We start from the raw sequence: 14,739 nt of genomic DNA, 5'->3' as shown, positions 1-14,739 counted from the left end.
CAGGGACAGGAGTTGGACTGGATGGTCCTTGTGGGTCCCTTCCAAATCAGGACATTCTATGATTCTGTAGTCTTGACCTAGATTGCAGTTCTGGGGTCACCACCTCCTTATCACGAGGTTATCGATGCCTCACTGAGCTTGTTGGCATGGCTGGAGACAGGCAGGAAAAAGCTGTTCTGCCAGGATTTGGCAACTTTTGGGCGTCTCTAACCCAAAAGCCACACATAGACTGCTGTGAGCAAAATATCAGGGGCATGATCCAGCTCTAGTGCCCCATCCTTGCCTCTAATCTGGTCCTTCTTCTGTCCAGAGAGCTCAGCATGGACACATTGACTTCATCCCTGTCTCCATACACCACATAGATACATTCAGAGTCACTAATTAAGGTTTAATGCTGGATACCAGGGCAGAAGATCTCTTTCTGGTGTCTTTTCGTCTCTTCATGCTCTGGTTTCCTTTCTGTCAAACAGGAAAGGAATCACTCTTCCCTCTTCCACTGGAGAACGGCAAGGGATAATAAGGCAGCGTGTGTAGGACACGTCAAAGCTTCCAGTTGAAAATCCTCTCTCTCAGCTCCTATAGATCTACACCCCCTGCTCTGCAGACACACAATGAAGAGATGCATCAATGCAGAAATGGAGACATCAGGCCCCCAGCATGATGCAGCATTGGAAATCCTCTCCTGAGGGCTCAGCTTGCTTTTCCTGGAGGAGAATACCCGCTCCACTCAGTTAAATAACTCCTGCTACCTAATGCTGCGGAGGTTTGAAAGCAAACCCCCACTTCTCCCTCCTCAGGTCTCAGATCCTGTGTTTCTGGAGGCCCCTCCGGTGTCTCATTAGGTTTCCTTTATTAAGGCTTGATGCACAATGAGGGACTTTGTAGTGAAGTGACGGAGGGCAGCCAGTTCATGTGGGACTCTTTGTCCCTGATTTTGTAAGATCTGGTATTGTGAAAGCCTTTGACATGCCCACCAACGCAAATATAAAGGCAATTTAATGACATATTACTTTTAATTGGGGGTGTGGAGGGGGAAATAAAGAACAAAGTGCCTGGCTGAATTGGTGCCAGAGGTCTCAGGTGGGAATTTATTGTAGCTGCTCCCGAGACTGCCAAGTGCCCATAGCAACATATTGTGTAGAAACCCAGCATCCACCAGGGAGGTTATTAAAGGTCCAGAGATGAAGGCAGAAGAGGGTTGAATGGGTTGGGGCAGGAATAAAAACTCCAGGTGGGCTCAAATTCACACAAGAAGCTTTTAGGAGAATTCTGTAGCATACGAGAGCAGGTTATGGAGAGGCGGATATTTTGATGCTCCCTCAGCAAAAGCTTGGTCTGCAAAAAGCATTAAGCACCTGCCTCTAAAATAAATATCTTTTCCACAGTATAAAACTGAGCAGCACAAAATCACCACTGATCTTATGTCGGCCAACATGTAAGGTGCCAAAAGCTGTGAATTCAGCTCTTGACTTTGGCTATGCCCTGCCTGGATTAAGACTTGAGATGGGGAATATAGGATATAATTTGGAAAATCCAGTTGGATGCTCAGAATTCCTTCTTCCACCTCTAAAACTTGCAGTCCTGCAAGTGACTGAGCACTGTGGTGTCCTCTTAGAGGTACAGCAGCAGGCAGAGGGGAATTTTCTCATAATATGCAAAAAATAAGCACAACCTTTTTCCAAGGGAGCTCTTGTGCTGACGGTGAGCTTTGTGGGATTGGAGGTGGCAATGTCGGGAGATTCCCAGGAAAGCAACATGTGTCTCTCCAGTGCTTCTTGAAACAGAGGTGGTTGATAGGTGTGAAATGATCTTTCCATGCCCAAAAGAAAGTATGAAGTGTATTGGATGAGGAAAAGGAAAAAAATAATAATTAATGCCTGTTTCCCCCACACCACCTAAAAAAAAGAAGTTTCCTGTGACTTCAAGCCTGGGAAAGGAAAACTTTCAAACAATCTTCCTGGGAGGTCCTGATGAAACAGGGCTGTCAGAGGAGGCAGCCAGCCACCCTTCTGATTTGAAATCCAGCTAATTAGCTCTGAATCACGGTGCTCCAGATCTGAGCAGGGCACGAAGCTGCTGGGTTTGATATTTCCAGGCCTGTCATCCCGTGCATTTAAAAAGAAACAAGCTCCATCGCAGTGAGGGAGCAGCGGGCTTAATGAGGCACCCTGGGGTAATTTGGCAGAGCTGGGGAAAGAGACCTCCTTGATGGCAAAGCCCTCCTCATCCGGCCTCCTGATGGGAGCCTGGGGTGCAGAGCCGTGCTAACGGAGGGGTAATTCCTCCTCCACCCTCCCGAGGCCCTTGTATGGATTTATGAAGGCTGGAAGTAGATGTTAAGGAGTAAGAGGAGAAGCAGTCTTCTGAAGGAGCACAACTGCAGAGCCTGTTTTGGAGCAGCAGCCTCTTCCCAGCATCCCAGGGGTCTGAGCTGCAAAAGGATGCGATGTCATGTTTTTTTAGGGAGGCAAAGCCAGGTGCAGGTGTTGTCACTGTTTCTTGCGCTGGGCTTGGGATAGCATCAGCTCCATTGGAGGGGTCCAGAGGGGCCACAGAAATGATCCGAAGCTGGAACAGCTCTGTTGGGGGACAGGCTGAGAGAGTTGGGGTGTTCAGCTGGAGAAGAGAAGCTCCAGGGAGACCTTAGTGTGGCCTTTCTGTACTTAAAAGGGTCTGAGAAGAAAGATGGGGACGGACTTCTGAGCAGGGCCTGTTGTGATAGGACAAGGGGTGATGGGTTTAAACTAAAAGAGGGGAGATTTAGGCCAGACATGAGGAATAAATTTTTTACACTGAGGGTGGTGAGAGCCTGGCCCAGGTTGGTCAGAGAGGTGGTGGATGAACCATCCCTGGAGACATCCCAGGCCAGGCTGGACGGGGCTCTGAGTAACCTGATCTGGGGAAGATATCCCTGTTCATGGCAGGGGTGGCAATGGATGAGCTTTAATGGTCCCATCCAACCCAAACTATTCTATGATTTGGAGATCCTTCTCTGAAGGTACCTGGATATGATAACAGCGCAGGGGTAAACCCCTGGACCAATCCACAGACTGTGTTAAACTATGCCTAAAACCAGGACAAAACTTGCATTAAGAGGTGTCAATGCACTTAGTATGTTGTCCTGTCTCCTGTGAGGTTGGCAGGGCACTGCTACTATTGTGTGAGCTCAAGGCAAGAAAAAGGCTCACGGGGACATACCGCCTCTGGGTGTAGGACATCTGCTCACAAAGAAAGGACAAAAGGGAGTGAGTTTTTCTAAAATAAAATGGGAACCAGACTAGAAACCAGGCATCTACAATCTATGTGAGATTCAGATTTCTCCACCTTAGAGTTTATCACATCTGGGATGAAGAACTATTTTTCATAAAGCTGATTGCAATGTCACTCACAGGATTGTTTTCAACTCAGATAGTGGCTTAAGCAGTTGAAAAGCTGAACTTCTTCAGTTAGGGCTCCAGACATGATACAGATGTTCTCCAGATGCTTCACCCAGTAAAAGTGCTGTCACTGAAGGAATACATACCGACTTCCTAACTGGGTCTGCAGTGCAGGTCAGGAAGGTCCTGCTGTGTTTTATCATAGAACCACAGAGTCACAGAATCATTTTGTTTGGAAAAGACCCTCAGGATCATCAAGTCTAACTGTTAACCCAACACGGGGACTAACCCGTGTCCCTGAAAACCTCATCTATGTGTCTTTTAGACCCCTCCAGGGATGGTGACTCCACCACTGCCCTGGGCAGCCTGTTCCAATGCCCCACAGCCCTTTAGGGAAGAAATTGTTCCCAAGATCCAACCTCAGCCTCCCCTGGTTCAACTTGAGGCCGTTTCCTCTGCTCCTGGCGCTTGTTCCTGGGGAGCAGAGCCCGACCCCCCTGGCTCCAAGCTCCTTTCAGGCAGTTCAGAGATCAGAAGGTCTCCCCTCAGCTCCTGTTCTCCAGCTGAACCCCCCAGGTCCCTCAGCCGCTCCCATCACACTTGTGCTCCAGCCCCTCACCAGCTCCGTTCTCTTCTCTCCACTCGCTCCAGCACCTCAAGGGCTTTCTTGGTGTGAAGGACCCAAAACTGCCCCCAGGATTCGCGGTTTGGCCTCCCCAGTGCCCAGCACAGGGACGGTCACTCCAGTGCTGGTACCAGCCAGGATGTTGGTGCCTCTTGGCCACCTGGGCACAGCTGCTGTCACCAACACCCCCAGGTCCTTTTCCACCAAGCAGCTTTCCAGATGCTCTCCCCTAAGCCTGTAGCCTTGCCTGGGGTTGTCATGACAGGAACCAGCACTTGGCCTTGTTGAACCTAATCACTCAGGTTTTGAGAACTGCAGCATCCTGTAGTTCACTGAGGGCAGGAGAGCCCAGGGGAGCCTCATGCTGCTGTCTGTATCCAAGGCAGGCATAGGAAAGCAGCCCTGGGTATGTCCAAACTGCTATGAAATTCAAACTGGGACAGCGTGGCAGATACCACCCTCCTTGATGTCTTGCATGTGACATCTCTTGCATGACTGTTTCATATTCCAAACACTCCCTAAATTTGTGCAAGGGATCTTGCTGTCAGGCACAGGAGAAACGTCCCTTTGGGACCATATTTCGCACTTGCAAAACAAGTCATGGCCATATACTGTCATTTTCACCCCTTAGCTCTGAAGAAAGAGATAAAACAAGGGAAAGGGGGAGGGTGTTTATTGTGAAAGTCGCTACAAGAGGAGCCATCAAGGAGTGATTTTTCACTTCAATGCCTTGCTAGAGAAATCTCAGCTTAAAGAAAGGGCTTCACTAAAAGAAGGAAAACAATATTATTCAGGTAATCTAACACTGTGCTTCAGAGAGCATAAGAAGTTTACATGGGAGGGTGAGTAAGCCATTTTTAACACAGTTGAGGGTATTGCACAGCTCACCGGCTGCATCCTGGGAAGAGTCTCATCTTCCCAATGAACAGTTGCTATCTGAGAAGATGGGATTAACTGGAACAATGGTCTGACTGGACCATTGGACTGTAAAAATTGGCTTTGTCTGAGTACCCATTCTATTCTCTTGCCTCCCCTTTGAAAACACATATCAGGATAGATCACAACTCTCTATCCCACCAAACTGGGAGGTGGTTTGCTGCTTGCATTCAAAGATAGGGCACGTACAAGCGGATGTCAGAAGTGCTGGACCTCGTTTCAGTTGGGTGTTTGAAAAAGTCACGACACTTAGCACAACTACTGAACTAGATAAGAGATAGAAGGGCAGCCCCTATCTCAAAAAGCAATGAGAGGCACCCATGTGTCCGTATTTCAATATGAACTCATCCTGCTGTGTTTGAGGTAGGCTTTTTATTAAAAAGGTGCATTTCAGAGTTCACAGTGTGTCTGATGCAGTTGTATTCCTTAGACCAGCAATGGTCTTTCACTGCTCTGCCTTGGCTTTTGCTATGGAGGTACTCCTAGATGTCAGGCCAGGAAAACAAACTTGTTCTTAAGAACCCTTGATTTCAATCATGTACAGCTAGTTTGTATTTTCTTGTAAGCTGTTTTCCTTTCTTTGTCATCAATTCCACCTTAAAAACAATTGTCACGGTGCTTTGTCACCCCAGTTACCAGGTGTTTACAGGTCCTGCCCAGTTGCCATCTGGCAATAATCTGTATATGCAGCATTGATATAGGATAAATATTGCCTAAAAGACTTCAAGGCTGAGCTTAAGCTGGATTTGTAGGGTGGAAACATACCTTTTATTAGGACAACTGCTTTAGCTGGAAAAAAAACAGAGGAGTTCCCAGGCACATCAAACATTTTACCTGATAGTGGACTCAAACTGAGTCACCAGCATCACATTGCAGCGATAGAGGCAAACACTGACCTACCACAGGGAAAGACCTGGAACAACACATGAAATCGTCACAGATTTTTAAGAGCTGGGTAGACCAGAGACAGTCAATCACAAGTACTTCTAGTGTGATATGGGCGTCACTGCCCTTGCCATACTCTCTATTCCCATATTTCCCAATGCAACCCTGGTACAGAAGCCCTGACACCAGGCTGTCATCCCTGAAGGTTGCTTTATAAAGTGTGTGCTCTGCTGAAACTGCACTGGAAAGATGTGAAAAGAAAAGGAAGAGTGCAGTTGGTGACAGCTCCTGCTACAGACTGGAACTGGAGGCACAATGGACGCGAAGCTGTCTGGATTGTCTTCATGTTGTCCAGAAAATAAGGAAGATTTGGAAAGAGGAGCAAGAGGAGGGGTGGTGGACCCAGAGCATCCTCCGCATTGCCTGCAGGAACTTAGCTCTAATGAGATGCTCTGGCTGAGGACACAAGAACAGAAGGGGTCCCTGGAAGACCTTTCTAGCCTCATTTTTATGTCCCATATCTGATTTAATCTCCTAATAAAGGCATGTGGAACTTCAGTGATTTAATTGAATCTGTTCTTTACCTGAAGTGCCTTGGGATCTGGTGGGATGAGTCCTGACTTCTCATAATAATTTGGCTTAAAAAGCTGAAAACTTCTCCTTCCATCACACCATTTTGGATAATATATGAACATCCCATATGGAAGGATCTCCCGAACCTTGCACTCCTACAACCACCAATTAGCAAATAACCCCATCCAAGCAGGTCTCCTCCCACAACAGCCACATCTTAGGACTGCAAGTATTTTGTCATATCCTTTTGCATGACGGGCACATGCTGGAGACCAGACTCCATCCAGTAACGGATTAGCAGAGCTCATCGACCTGTCCTAACCAGACCTCCCCTGAACTAAACACACTGGATCTTGCCTGTTTCCATTTCTGGGGCTAATTATTGCCAGCTAAACAGCACCAGGCTTTTCCTTTTTCTCTTTGCCATGCTTGTTAGCATTGTTTCTTCCAGCAGCTTTTCATCTCAATGGAGGCAATTGTGCCTGGCTGACATTTTAATTCTTTCCAGCTGCATCTGAACAAAATGACACAAATTAAGTGGAAGGGCTTGGAGAAGAAGGAGAAGGAAGCTCCCAGCCCCCAAAGCCTGTCCCACAGGGAGGGTTTTGTGCTCGGGGCAGCAGATGCTCAGAAGGGAGAAAGGTTTTGATGCCACGCTGACAAACCGGTCCAGTCCTGGGGATGTTAAGCTTTCTCACCCTGAAAGTCATGGTGTGGAAACTTAGAGGTGAAGGATTTGCAATGTCACCCTGCAGAGCAATGGCACACATTTGTCTTTACTTAGAGAAGGCTTCCCAAGGCAATCTGCTGCTGTGGGTACATACCTGGGTTTAGGGACCCCTCCACCTAATAAGTGAGGTTCAGCAAGCTCCTGCCCAGCCTATGAAGAGTCTTCAGCTGAACTATGCTGGTTAAAGACAGATAAAGACAAATAAAGACAACCAGACTGCCAAGTTGTGGATCTCTTTTTAGCAATATACAGGAATCCCAGCTACAAGCTAAGAGCTCTCTGGGTAAAACACTGCATAAATACAGACTAGAAAGCCTGCTTATATAACTAAAGAAGTCCAAAGAGGTGCATTAAAACTAGGATACTTAAATATATATATATATACATTTTTTAAATAGATATATTTTTCTGCTTTAGAGATGCCAAGCTGCACGTTTCAGAACCTAAGCCCTCTAGCCAAACCTAGGACAAAAAGAGATGTCAAAAGAAGAACTAAAGGCAAAAAGTCTTAGCAGCTACTATTGACCACAGGGAACTAGATCAGACTGGTTCAATAAACCACAGGGCAACACAATTAGACTGATGCTGGATTAAGCCTGCCCTGAAACCAGCAAATGAAATTAGAGATGTTTGCTTGCCACATTTGTGTTACTGCAGCCTCATATTAGTGAGCAGGAATGGAAAAAGCTTTGGCCTTTCAGAGGTTCCTCATTCTAGCACCACAATCATGGTCACACCATGGCTCCCAGCTTTAAGACACTTGGAGCCTTTCCTCCCTGCTTGCTGTGTGGACACGTCCCCATCACGTTGGCACATCTTTCAACATTTGTGAAGGATATATTTTTCACACTCAGCTACTCTCTTTGTGCTTTGGACAGATTTTTCAAGGTCTTGTAGTGCCTAATATTCATATCCCTTGGTTGTAGTTTCACATCAAGCATTTTGAAGCCCAGCTCCTGCCTGAGGGAGAAGAGTTTGTACTATGGTCGGAAGGTGCAGCTATGGTTGTCACCAGAACTAGCATGAGGGTACCTGGCTCAGACACCAGTAGCACCGTAGCCACATCAACTGGATGGTCCAACATCCCCAGGAGCTTCCCACTTCAGCACACAACAGTGGACAGAAACGGGTGAAGGAGGTGGTAAAGGAACTGGAGATTGGGGGGATGCAAGAGACCACAGGGAAATCAGATGCAGGAGGTGAAGAAAGAAAGTGGAAGAGAAGGGACAGACATGAACACAGTTCCCAGTGAGCTAGTTGTCATCACCTGAAATGCCCGTGCATTCTCTGCCCCAGCCTCCAAAAAGGTAGCAACATAGGGTCTGCAGAGCCCATCCCAACATTTGACACCAGCCCAAAGCGCCTGCATGGGGAACCAAATTCCTCAATGTTGTGCTAGAGTCTGGGGCAGCTCAGGGACACTCCTGAGAGGTGATGTGGATCTTAGCAGGGCCAAATCAGCTTCTGGGGGCATCTATTCCTCTTCATTAACTACAGAATCATAGAATCATTTTGCTTGGAAAAGACCCTTAAGATCACTGAGTCTAACCATGGATCTAACACTGCCAAGTCCACCACTAAAGCATCACATCTACACATCTTTCAAATACCTCCAGAAAGAATCAAGCATGTCTGAGGTCCTAGCCCACAAGCCTCAGGAATTCAGTTGCTTTTAGTGGCAGAAGAAATATCCCAGGGAGGACTATGCCAATGAAGGAGAAGTGAAGATGTTTTCCAGTGCTAGATTTGTCAGATGCCTCAGAAACTAATGCAAACAGCAGACTCCCACTTATGAAAACCACCTCTGTGCCTTTCTTCCCCACATGCTATGCTATGGGGTGTAAGACCCATTTTTCTAGGTGATAAGGGCTTCTTTCAGGTGGTGGAGTTGATGGCTCTAACACCAAGAACAAATGTGATTCTGGCAGATTTTCAAAGCACCCATCCTAACACCTGAGGAAACATCACTGGGATGTGCTGAACTGAGAAACAAGGAGCAGGAGAGTGGAAAAGGATTGCTGTTTTCAGCCTTTGCCATGATGTGTTTTTTTTAATTTATAAAGATGTATTTGAACATCTCTCAGCAGGGGGCTGGAGTTATGAATACTGTCAGTCGTTCATTCTGCTGCGCGGCTTACAGTGTAAGCTTACAGCTTACAAATCTATGCAGATCTAAAATATTTGCAATCAAAACTGAGCTCCAGGGCACTTATTTTTTTATTTCATTTTTCTGTCTCTCTGTATACCCTCACGACTCTAACTTTGAAAGGAGGAGGCACACAAAGGAGCAGAGGGTGGAGGAGGTAATAAGAATTTCCTGATTTATAAAGGGCTGTTGGTTTGGTTTGGTTTGGGTTTTGTGTTGTTTTTTTTTTGTTTTGTTTCATTTTGTTTTGTTTTTTCTTGCAGAAAGGATCTCTGTCCAGTAAATCAAATTCCTTGGGGTATTTAAAGGAATGTGATGCTATCCCTCTGTTATTTCCCTTAGAGTCCTTGCATCTCAGGCTGTGGTTTCTTGATACATTTTCTTTTGCAGCAACATCAGCTTAAACAATTGCCTCCCAGTCCTTGTCCCTTGCCCCCTCCCATATCATGGTCTGGTACCACAAAGCTGTGGCTGAGTAGAGAAGGATAAAAACAATCAGGGAAGCAATTGATTGCCTCCAAAAAATACATTTTGGCTATGTTGCTTTTAAGCTGGATCCATTCCCCAAACCAGCTCTCAGCAGAGCAGCTGTACTGGCAGGGAAGAAGGGATGGCAAGCAGCAGCACAACGGCAGGAATGAGAGGCAGAGGGAGGCAGAGCAGAAAACCTGTCAAAGACAACGTACCTTGAAGCTAAAGACTCAATTAGTGGCTTTTCATGCAGCTGTTTCATGAGAAAAAATATGGTAAATAACGGGTTCTGCATCTTCCCCAACATGCAGTCATGCCTGGAGCATCTGAGATATTGATGGTTGAATCACCAGCCCTGGAAGTATTTAAAAGATGCAGAGATCAGATTCTTAGGGACAAGGTTTAGTGACAGTGTTCGGTTAATGGTTGGAATAAATTATCTTGATGGTTTCTTCCAATCAAAATCATTCTACAATCCTATGATGCAGAGCCCTTCCCCAGCAGGAGATGAGGACGGACCAGAGTGCTCTGAGATCTATGTAAGAAGAAAGTCTGGAAAGACCCAACTGGGGCCTATATTATTCAATATATTCATCGGCAATTTGGATGAGGGAATAGAGTGACTGTCAGCAAGTTTGCTGGTGACACCAAGCTGGGAGGAGTGGCTGACACGCCAGAGGCTGTGCTGCCATCAGAGACCTGGACAGGCTGGAGAGCTGGGTGGGGAGAAATGTAATGAACTAGAACAAGGGCAAGTGTAGAGTCTTGGATCTGGGCAGGAACAACCCCAGGTTCCAGTCTAAGTTGGGGAATGACCTGTTGGAGAGTAGTGTAGGGGAAAGGGACCTGGGGGTCCTGGGGACAGCAGGATGACCATGAGCCAACACTGGGTCCTTGTGGCCAGGAAGGCCAATGGTACATGGGGTGGATGAGAAGGGGGGTGGTCAGTAGGTCAGAGAGGTTCTCCTGCCCCTCTGCTCTGCCCTGGTGAGACCACACCTGGAATATTGTGTCCAGTTGTGGCCCCTCAGTTCCAGCAGGACAGGGAACTGCTGGAGAGAGTCCAGCGCAGGGCAACAAAGATGCTGAAGGGAGTGGAGCATCTCCTGTGTGAGGAAAGGCTGAGGGAGCTGGGGCTCTGGAGCTGGACAAGAGGAGACTGAGGGGTGATCTCATTAATGTTTCCAGATATATAAAGGGTGAGTGTCAGGAGGGTGGAGCCAGGCTCTTCTTGGTGACAACCAATGATAGGACAAGGGGTAATGGGTACAAACTGGAACACAAGAGGCTCTACTTAAATTTGAGAAGAAACTTCTTGTCAGTGAGGGTGCCAGAGCCTGGCCCAGGCTGCCCAGGGAGGTTGTGGAGTCTCCTACTCTGGAAGCATTCAGGACCTGCCTGGACACCTTCCTGTGTAACCTCATCTGGGTGTTCCTGCTCCATGGGGAGATTGCACTTGATGAGCTTTCGAGGTCCCTTCCAACCCCTGACATTCTGGGATTCTGTGATTCTGAGACCTGTGCACCTTTGAGCCACTTCTCTGCTCTTCCAGGCCTGGGATATGAGGAAGATTTTGTGATATGTATATGGAAAGTGGAATAGGATGAGCACTGTAAGACCTCTGGGAATTATTTCAAGCTCCTGAAGTCTTTGTAGAAATAGTCCTGGCTATTCAAACAATTCATTGAGGTGGAGATATTAATAAATGGATGGGAGGAGCTGCAGAGAAGAAAGATCCCACGCTGCTACCATGAGCTCCTGCAAAGGGCTACAAAGGAGCAGAGGATGGAAGAGAGTAAAAAATAACATCACACAGCAAGAACATAGGCAGTTCTGGTTTAGGTGTGAAGATGAACAAGGCAGCGGTGGAGCTGTCTGAGGAGGGGAAGGACTTTCCTCCTCTCGGTCTTTTGCTGTGGAGCAGAAAGGGCAGGAGGGGGAAGGGAGCGAGTCTTTGCAGAATGTTAATAAGGCAGAGGTGACACTACTTGATGTGGAGCTGAACGTGCCTAAGGGACCCTCCAGGGATGATTACTCAAACTGACTTTCAGAAAACGCCACTGGGACACTCCGGGCTCTGCACAGAGTACAAAGTGCAATACATCTTCACATGGCGAGATTGACACAGGGATGATGGATGTCAGCAGTGCAGGAATTCTCTTTAAGGGCAAAAAGGTAATTAACTTTAGAAACAAGGACTGGGGCTGAATGCACGTGGGCATGTTTTGTTCAGGGCTGGATTCAAAAGGAGCAGGGTGAGATGGGTATGCAATGCTGGTGGATGTGTCTCCCTGTTGGGTGTGAGCTGAGGGGGGCAGGGGGTTGTCCTTAATTTCAAGCTCAAGCCCTGAAGTTGCAAAGGACTCAGAAGGGAAGGAGAATTATCTTTGAATAATAGAATGGTTTGGGTTGGAAGGGACCTTCCAAGCTCATCCAGTGCCACCGCTGCCATGAGCAGGGACATCTTCACCAGCTCAGGTTGCTCAAAGCCCCGTCCAGCCTGGCCTGGGATCTCTCCAGGGATGGGGCATCCACCACCTCTCTGGCCAACATGGGACAGGCTCTCACCACCCTCAGTGTAATAAATTTCTTCCTGGCCTGAATCTCCGCTCTTTTAGTTGAAACCCATCACCCCTTGTCCTATCACAACAGGCCCTGCTCACAAGTCTGTCCCCATCTTTCTTACAGGCCCTTTTAAAGTCTGGATAAGCTGCAAAAAGGTCTCCCCGGAGCTCCTCTTCTCCAGGCTGAACAACCGCAACTCTCTCAGCCTTTCACTATGGCAAGAGAGAAATCACTGCACATCCATCAGAGAAACCGTGTCTGTGCCTTCTTATGATCTTACTGTGAGAGTGTGTTTTGCAGTTAATGCCTCCCTAATTAACACAAATACAGAGGAAGGGAAAATACATAACATCCTTCCACTTTACCAGATGTCCACCCAGACAAGCTGGTTGTCTCATGGGTGCCCCAAGCTATCTTGCATATTTAGGCATATCTAAGGGCATATCTAAGGGCATATCTAAGGGCATTTGTGCCCGTGGTTGGAGGAGAAAAAAGCCTCCTCCAGCTTTTACTATTCCTTATCAAGAGCTGTAATTTGTTTTTGAGGCTTTGCCTCAGCTGCAACACCACCCCTACTTCAAACTAAAACCATTTTGCTTCCACACCCAGTTCAGCATGCTAAGAAACAGCAGTATCCACACACTTACTGGGAGGTCCTTCACAAAGCACAAGCATTTATCCAAATAACTAAGAATAACCTACCACCTCAGAAAAAGAAACACATTGTTCCCATTAAACCCCAAGGAGTATTCTTCGCTGTGACGCAATATCTTGGGGAGAGAAAACAAAGGCATACTGGGCAAAAACCACCAAATTTCTTTTCAGGGTTCATGTTTTAGCATCTTGTAACTCAAAAATGCCTTCATTGTTTTCAGTCTGCTTTGGCACCGCTGTTTTCCTTTGCCTTCTGTTTTCAACCCAAATTGATTTTGAAGCCAAAGCTACAAAAAAGAAATACCGATGCTGGGATTTATTACAGAAAGGTGATTACATCTTTGCTCAGGGGATGCTGTTGCCTGTTCAGGACTCCTGGCTGGTTTTGGCAGCAGCCCTGACATTCGTGGCAGTAGGCGGACGTGAAGGAAGACACTGCTCCCATCCTAACGAGCTAAGATTAATGCCTACCGTGACAACCCTATTCAGCACACTTGTCAAGCCAGCTCATGTTCCTGCTCTGAATTGCCCTCTGAAGAGGTCTCTCTTTTTCTCTCCACTGGATGTACCTTAGGTGACTGTGTTCATGACCTGAGCACACAAACTAAGGCAGCAGAAAGGTTCCTGGCGGAGGTTTTGTCTTTCTGCACCCTTAGGATCCAAAAGCAGTTGCTTGGCTAATGCACTTGGATAGTTCTCCTTGTTTTCTGCAATCTCTGTTGGTTATTTGAATGGATGTCAGGGTATGAGTCACATCGCCTAAGTTTACACATTTAAAAAAGATCAGCATTTAGTCTAACTATTGTCTTTATAGGCAGGCAAAAGAGACTTTCAGAGGGCAGTTCAGCCAATCCACTTTGGACTCATACATTAGGGTGTTTTGAATCGATCTGCACAAGGGCCTTTCTCTTTACACCCACTAGGGAAGCAGCCTTGGACACCTTGACTAGTCAGTTCCAAAGACAAATGTGTTTTCTGTTCCAGTATTTCACATTTCCACAGATCTTCATTTCCTGTGAGTGCTTAGAAAGCTATTACCTTACCTTTCAGTCTAATTGTCCTTTCCAGCTATTCTGTGTGCAAATGTAGAGAGGCTTTTTTTTAAAAAAAAGATGGGCCAAAAAAAAAAGAAAGAGAAATACCTTATAGAAACATCAAGGGTGTTGGTTTAGAAATATGAAAAAATAATAGATTTTCATAGTTTGGAACAATATTGCAGTTAAACTTAGGGTTTTTGTCATGTTTCTCTTGAGTAGTTCATCATTTGGAATTCATTAAGAGGTTATTTGTGTTTAGAGAGAGAGTGACCAAGCTGCCCAAGGTTATCATCCCTAATCTTAACTTGAACTTAACTCAAATCCTCTTTGAAGGCTGAAGCAGTTTATATCAGTCAGGAAAGGGTTCTAGCTCAATACTTCAGTTAGAAATCCATGACGAGTAGGATGAACTTGGGCCAAGTTAGGTAGATGATCCCAAAAAGTATTTGACACAAGCTCATTAGAAGCTGCTAAGAAATGTGGCTGAGTTTGAAAGCCCTGAACTGGTCTGAAAAGTGATGCTTTGCCTTGCTAGAATTTAAAGAAATCAAGAGCAGGGCTGCAGGATGTCAATGCAGTCAAGGTCAACAGAGCTGTGAGCAGAACATCCCAGTGGTGACAGGAAAGCCAAATTCCACCCTGCCATCTTGATACTCCTGTGGGGAGTTCATCTCAGATGGAGGAAGCTGGGATTTCAGACTTCAAAGCGTGAATCTCCAAAAAGTGAAAAAAATCAAGCA

The sequence above is a fragment of the Nesoenas mayeri genome (assembly GCF_963082525.1).
Source record: "Nesoenas mayeri genome assembly, chromosome: 1".
NCBI classification, from domain to species: domain Eukaryota; kingdom Metazoa; phylum Chordata; class Aves; order Columbiformes; family Columbidae; genus Nesoenas; species Nesoenas mayeri.
This window is presented reverse-complemented; position numbering follows the sequence as displayed.